The sequence below is a fragment of the Arachis hypogaea genome, chromosome 6, assembly GCF_003086295.3.
Source record: "Arachis hypogaea cultivar Tifrunner chromosome 6, arahy.Tifrunner.gnm2.J5K5, whole genome shotgun sequence".
In the NCBI taxonomy this organism is placed as follows: domain Eukaryota; kingdom Viridiplantae; phylum Streptophyta; class Magnoliopsida; order Fabales; family Fabaceae; genus Arachis; species Arachis hypogaea.
The window spans coordinates 72,913,434-72,920,692 of NC_092041.1; the positions used below are offsets into that span (position 1 = coordinate 72,913,434).

The 7,259-nt window shown below is 36.7% G+C and overlaps 1 non-coding gene across 1 annotated transcript; it reads right to left on the reverse strand.

Annotated features, from left to right (window-relative positions):
• Positions 1-7,151: 7,151 nt before the first annotated feature.
• LOC112699709 (small nucleolar RNA R71) lies at positions 7,152-7,259 on the reverse strand. Its single transcript, XR_003152651.1, has one exon. It is a non-coding gene; the product is annotated as a small nucleolar RNA R71 (small nucleolar RNA).

A 7,259-nucleotide genomic window follows, 5' to 3' on the forward strand; every position in this document is an offset into this window, starting at 1 on the left:
AGAGAGTCATGCGAGAGCGTGGCTGGAGGCGTGCCTTTGGCACAATTTGACCCACGCGACCGCGTCGCTAACGTATCTGTCATGCGGGAAAAATGCCTCCCACGTATCCGCGTCACCTGTACAATCGACGTAAATGGGTGTATGGCAGTAAGTTGAGCTGAACTTGGGCTGTACTCGTGCTAAAAGCATAAGCCCTACCACGAGTCATTTTCAAAATATGGCCATTCACGCGATCGCGTCAACCACGCAAACGCGTCACCCTAAAATTTGGCAACATGAGTTTTCACACAGAGAGTTGTGCGAACGCGAGGCTGCCCTCGTGCCACTTCCGCGTGACTGACGCGTCCGCGTCAATTCATATAAGCGCTATTTGCGCGAACGCGTGACCCACGCTTCCGCGTCGCATGCGTTGCACAACTTACCCAAATCTGCCAAAATATCTTATCTTTTTCTTCCCCAAATCCTACTTTTTCTTGTCCCTTCTTATTTCTTTCCCCCCTTTTTCTTCCTTCTCCCTTCTTTCTCACTTTCTACTTCCTCTTTCTCACCATCATTATCAAGGTTTTTCTTTTCTTCTTCCCTCTTTACTTTTCCATTCTTATTCTTATTTTTATGTTTTCTTCTTCCTTTTCTTTTTCCTTTCATTATCTATGTTTTCTTTTTCTTTTTTCTTTTTTCTTTTTAAACCCTTTTTTATTGGTTTTGGAAATTTATTTGGGTCATTATTTCTTATATTTTGCTTGTGGATTGTTAAAGAATTGTTTGACAATTATATATTATTTTTATAGGGTTGCTTGCATGTTCAATTTAATACTTTCAATACCTTATTTACCATGCATACTATTTGTTTGTGAAAACACCCGTATGGCATTGTACACTATTTTTAGATTTCTTTTAATCTACTACTCTAAATGCTTGCTTTTCATAAAACTCTTTTTATATTTTATTAATTAAATATAATTGTTATTACAAACATATTGTTAGTTTGACAGACTTGGTAATCTAACTTGGACATTGAATGCTTGATCTATGCTACTCATGCCTTTGCCGGCATGCCAATAAACACCTTGCATTTAAGTGTCATCATATGCACTTGCTATATTTCCATTGATGACTTTTCACATGTAGTCATGACCATGTGTTAACGTCATTCTTTTTTCCTGTGCATTTATTACCACCTTTCCCATTTTCTTCCTTGCTCTAACCCTTGAAATTTTAACGTCCTTACTCTTTCCCTTTCAGGATGGCCACCAAGAAAAGAAAGGAGAAAGCTACTCCCAAACCACCAGCAAGGAGGGGAACAAAAAGAGCATTAGTGGCAGAGCCATCGTCAACTGCAGTTAAGCCTTCAACAAAAAGAATTAAGAGGATTATAAAGGTCGATGAAAAAGAGAAAGCTTTTCCAGCGAATGACACTGCGCAATTTTCCAACCGCTACTGTGAGCAGATGTTCCCCATCCTGACAGAAAGGAGTTACAACAACGAATACCTTCTTATCCTCTCGACCCGTATTACTGAATTTGTTGAGCCACAGATTGAGCAACAACAATGGGGATTCCTACAAAGACAGCCACGGCAGGTTAATCTTTCATGGGTAGTTGAGTTCTACTCTAATTTCCACTTGCCAACCCTGTAGTCTGTCTATGTCCGTCAGAAGCAAGTCCCTATTACAGAAGAGGCCATTCAACGAGCTCTAGATCTTTCCCCTGGTCCAGAAGGATTGGACGCATTCCAAGAAGCCTCACTCAAGTGCCAGACATACCAATTCGACTGGGATGCTGTTCTCAGTGTTATCACATAACCTGGCAGCAGATGGATTTATGGATACCATTGTTTCCGACCTAAGGGAATATCGGCTTCCGCACTTACCTTGGAGGCTCGCGTATGGGCACAGATTATGTCCCATTACGTCTTTCTGAGCACTCATGAGTCCTCCTTCACTGCAGACATGGCCGTTCTACTATGGTGCATCCTTACAAACCAGCCTCTAAATCTACCAAGACACATCCGGAATGCCATGGGACACATACAAATTGCAGGCAACCTACCTTTTTCCGTCTTGGTCTCAGATCTTGTCTCAGCAGCCGGAGTCTCCTACAGAGCTGGGGACACCAAAGCCATGCTTCCACGGGATGATCAGTACGTCCCTAACGGCAAATATCTCAGGCCACCAACAGCCACTACCAGCCAGTCTACAGAACAAGCTGCAGAAATTCCTCCTTCAACACCACAAGCACCTTTAACAAGTCAGCTGCTCCATCAAATACTAGAGAGGTTGGACCGACAAGAACAAAAAGCAAAGCTACGAGAGCACCGCAACCAGCACCGATTCAAATACCTCAAGGAGCTACTCACAGGCAACCACAGACCTGACAAAGACCCAGACACTCCGGACTCCACTTCCTTTACCAGCACAGGGAGCCATGACGGTCCCGTCTGTGGAGATACTGCTACCAGCCCACATTTGTTCCTGACAGATGGCACCGAGGACGGTGCAAAGCCTTAAGTATGGGGAGGTCGGTCAGTACCTGACTTTCGGAGGTAATCTCTCTTCCCTAACATCAATAAAGTAGGATATTTAGTCAGTTTTTCTTTAAGATAGATTGCATAGTAATAGGTTAATTGCATGCATGTTCTACTTGATTGAAAAGATAATAAGTTTCTCTTAAGACCCTATTTTTGAAAAAAAATTCACTAATTTAAATCAAAACCTTTATATTAAATTTGTTTGAAGTTGTAATTGGAACATGGTTTTTGAGCTAAAGAACACACAACCTGTGAGACTTTGAGCCTAAATACATGGTTACATTATTTAACCATAAATATTTTATTCTTGTGTGTTTACTTCTCTATGATTGTAATTTGAATTTTGTTTTATCCTATATGTCCAATGTTAATGTGTTATATGCATGCATATGATTGAGTCCATTGTTTGTTTAGCTCACTTATCCCAAATAAGCCTACCCTTTAAATTACCTTTGTTAGCCACTTTGAGCCGTTTTAATCCCATTTGTTCTACATTTTACCACATTACTAGCCTTAAGCAGAAAAATAATTAAATATCCTAATTGAATCTTTGGTTAGCTTAAGGTAGAAATTGTGTGTTAATTGAGTATGGAGAGATTGTGGGAACAAAGGTTAATAAAGAAATGTGTCATGATAAAATAATGGGAATTTGGGTACCTACTCATGTGAAGTTATAAAAGAAAATTAAAAATCTATGTGCATTAATAAGCTATGTTTATTTTCATGTTAAAAAAATAATAATAAATAAAATTTAGTAAAGAAGGGGACAAAATTACCCCAATGATAAGTTAAAGTTAAAAAATTAATGCACATGTGAAAAAATTAAAATAAAGGTTGATGCATGAGTATGGAATGTGAAAAGGAAATTCTAGGTAACTAGGTGATGAACGGATAATTTATACGCTTTTTGGCATTGTTTTTAGGTAGTTTTTAGTAGGATCTAGCTACTTTTAGGGACGTTTTTATTAGTTTTTATGAAAAATTCACATTTCTGGACTTTACTATGAGTTTGTGTGTTTTTCTGTGATTTCAGGTATTTTCTGGCTGAAATTGAGGGACCTGAGCAAAAATCTGATAGGAGGCTGAAAAAGGACTACAGATGCTGTTGGATTCTGACCTCCCTACATTCAAAATGGATATTCTGGAGCTACAGAACTCCAAATGGTGCGCTCTCAATTGTGTTGGAAAGTAGACATCCAGGGCTTTCCAGCAATAGATAATAGTTCATACTTTATTCGAGTTTAGATGACGCAAACTGGCGTTCAACGCCAGTTCCATGCTGCATTCTGGAGTAAAACGCCAGAAACACGTCACAAACCAGAGTTAAACGCCAAAAACACGTTACAACTTGGCATTTAACCTCAAGAGAAGCCTCTGCACGTGTAAAGCTCAAGCTCAGCCCAAGCACACACCAAAGTGGGCCCCGGAAGTGGATTTCTACACTAAGACTTATTTCTGTAAACCCTAGTAACTAGTCTAGTTTAAATAGGACTTTTTACTATTGTATTTGGATCTTTAAATCGATCTTTGGATGTTTAGTCCTTAGACCAAAGTCTTGGTTATCCTGGTTCCCTCTCTGGGGCCAGAACCAATGAACACCTTTATCACTTATGTATTTTCAACGGTGGAGTTTCTACACACCATAGATTAAGGTGTGGAGCTTTGCTATACCTCGAGTATTAATGCAAAGTACAACTGTTTTCTATTCAATTCATGCTTATTCTTATTCTAAGATATTCATTCGCACTTCAACCAGATGAATGTGATGATCTGTGACACTCATCACCACTCTCACTTATGAACACGTGCCTGACAAACACTTCCGTTCTACCTGCGAAATCTAGAGTGTGTATCTCTTGGATTCCTAGTCCACGATGCATGGTTGCCTCTCCTAACAACAGAGCCTTCCATTCCGTGAGATCAGAGTCTTCGTGGTATAAGCTAGAATTATTGGCGGCCATTCCTAAGATCCAGAAAGTCTAAACCTTGTCTGTGGTATTCCGAGTAGGATCTGAGATGGGATGACTGTGACGAGCTTCAAACTCGCGAGTGTTGGGCGTAGTGACAGACGCAAAAGAATCGCTGGATTCTATTCCAACATGATCGAGAACCGACAGATGATTAGCCGTGCGGTGACAGTGCATCTGGACCATTTTCACTGAGAAGACGGACGGTAGCCATTGACAACGGTGATCCCCAACATACAGCTTGCCATGGAAATGGGTAAGAATTATTGGATGAAAGCAGTAGGAAAGCAGAAATTCAAAAGGAACACAGTATCTTCATGTGCTTATCTGAAATTCCCACCAATGAATTACATAAGTATCTCTATCTTTATTTTATGCTTTATTTATCTTTATATTCAAAAACTATTATAACCATTAGAATCCGCCTGACTGAGATTTACAAGATGAGCATAGGTTGCTTCAAGCCGACAATTTCCGTGAGATCGACCCTTACTCATGTAAGGTTTATTACTTGGACGACCCAGTGCACTTGCTGGTTAGTTGTATGAAGTTGTGAAAAAGAGTGATATTACAATTGTGCGTACCAAGTTGTTGGCGTCATTGAGATCACAATTTTGTGCACCAAGTTTTTGGCGCCGTTGCCGGAGATTGTTTGAGATTGGACAACTGACGGTTCATCTTGTTGCTCAGATTAGGTAATTTTCTTCTTATTTTGTTTTCCAAAAAGTTTTCAAAAATTTTTCAAAAAAATTTTGTTCTTTGTTTTCGTTTTTCAAAAAAATTTTTGAAAAAAATACAAAAAAATTTTAATAAAATCATAAAAATAAAAAATAATTTTGTGTTTCTTGTTTGAGTCTAGTGTCAATTTTTAAGTTTGGTGTCAATTGCATGTTTTTAAAATTTGTGCATTTTTTTCGAAAAACTCATGCATGGTGTTCTTCATGATCTTCAAGTTGTTCTTGACAAGTCTTCTTGTTTGATCTTTAAATTTTCTTGTTTTGTGTCTGTCCTTTTTTTTTCATATGCATTCTTTAATCCATAGTGTCTAAACATGAAAAATCTCTAAGTTTGGTGTCTTGCATGTTTTTCTTTTCTTGAAAATTTTTCAAAAATAGGTCTTGATGTTCATCTTTTGATCTTCAAAGTGTTCTTGGTGTTCATCTTGACATTCATAGTGTTCTTGCATACATTAGTTGTTTTGATTCATACTTTTTATGTCTTGAGTCATTTTGTTGTTTTTCTCTTTCCACATTAAATTCAAAAATAAAAAATATATTTCCCTTATTTCTCTCATAAATTTCGAAATCTTTAGGTTGACTCAGTCAAAAATTTTTAAAATAAGTTGTTTCTTGTTAGTCAAGTCAAGATTTTAATTTTAAAAAATCTTATCTTTTCAAAATCAAATCTTTTCTTTTTCCTTTTGTTATTTTCGAAAATTTTTTAAAATTGATTTTCAAAATCTTTTTCTTATCTTTATTTCATGATTTTCAAAAACTTTACTAACAATTAATGTGATTGATTCAAAAATATGAAGTTTGTTACTTTCTTGTTAAGAAATGATCAATCTTTAATTTCTAGAATCATATCTTTTAGTTTCTTGTTAATCAAGTCATCAATTTTAAAAATCAAATCTTTTTCAACCATATCTTTTCAATCATATCTTTTCAAATCATATCTTTTTCAAAATGAATTTCAAAATCTTTTCTAACTTCTTATATTTTCAAAATTCTTATCTTATTCAAAACCACCTAACTACCTTCCTCTCTCTAATTTTCAAAAATCACCTCCCTCTTTTCCAAAAATCTTTTTATTTAACTAATTGTTTTAAATTTTAATTTTATTCCTTTTTATAAATTCAAATTTTAACTTTAATTTAAAATAAAAACAAAAATATTTTTCTTTTATTTTAGTTAATTTTTGAAAATTCCTCTCCATCATCTTCTTCTATTTATTTATTTATCTACTAACACTTCTCTTCTACTCAAAATTTGAACCCTCTTCTCCCCTCTACCTGTGTTCGGATTTTCTTCTTATTTTCTTCTACTCACATAAAGGAATCTCTCTACTGTGGTAAAGAGGATTCCTATTATTATTTTCTGTTCTCTTCTTTTTCATATGAGTAGGAGCAAGGACAAGAACATTCTTGTTGAAGCAGATCCTAAACCTGAAAGGAATCTAAAGAAGAAACTAAGAGAAGCTAAAATACAACAATCCAGAGAAAACCTTACAGAAATTTTCAAAAAAGAAGAGGAGATGGCAGCTAAAAATAATGACAACAACAATAATGCAAGGAGGATGCTTGGTGATTATACTACACCTACTTCCAATTTTTAGGGAAGAAGCATCTCAATCCCTGCCATTGGAGCAAACAATTTTGAGCTGAAGCCTCAACTAGTTACTTTAATGTAACAGAACTGCAAGTTTCATGGACTTCTATTAGAAGATCCTTATCAGTTTTTAACTGAGTTCTTGCAGATCAGTGATAATGTTAAGACTAATGGAGTAGATCCTAAAGTCTACAGGCTCGTGCTTTTCCCTTTTGCCGTAAGAGACAGAGCTAGAACATGGTTGGACTCACAACCTAAAGATAGCCTGGACTCTTGGGATAAGCTGGTCACGGCCTTCTTGGCCAAGTTCTTTCCTCCTCAAAAGCTGAGCAAGCTTAGAGTGGATGTTTAGACCTTCAAGCAAAAAGATAGTGAATCCCTCTATGAAGCTTGGGAAAGATACAAGCAGTTAACCAAAAAGTGTCCTTCTGACATGCTT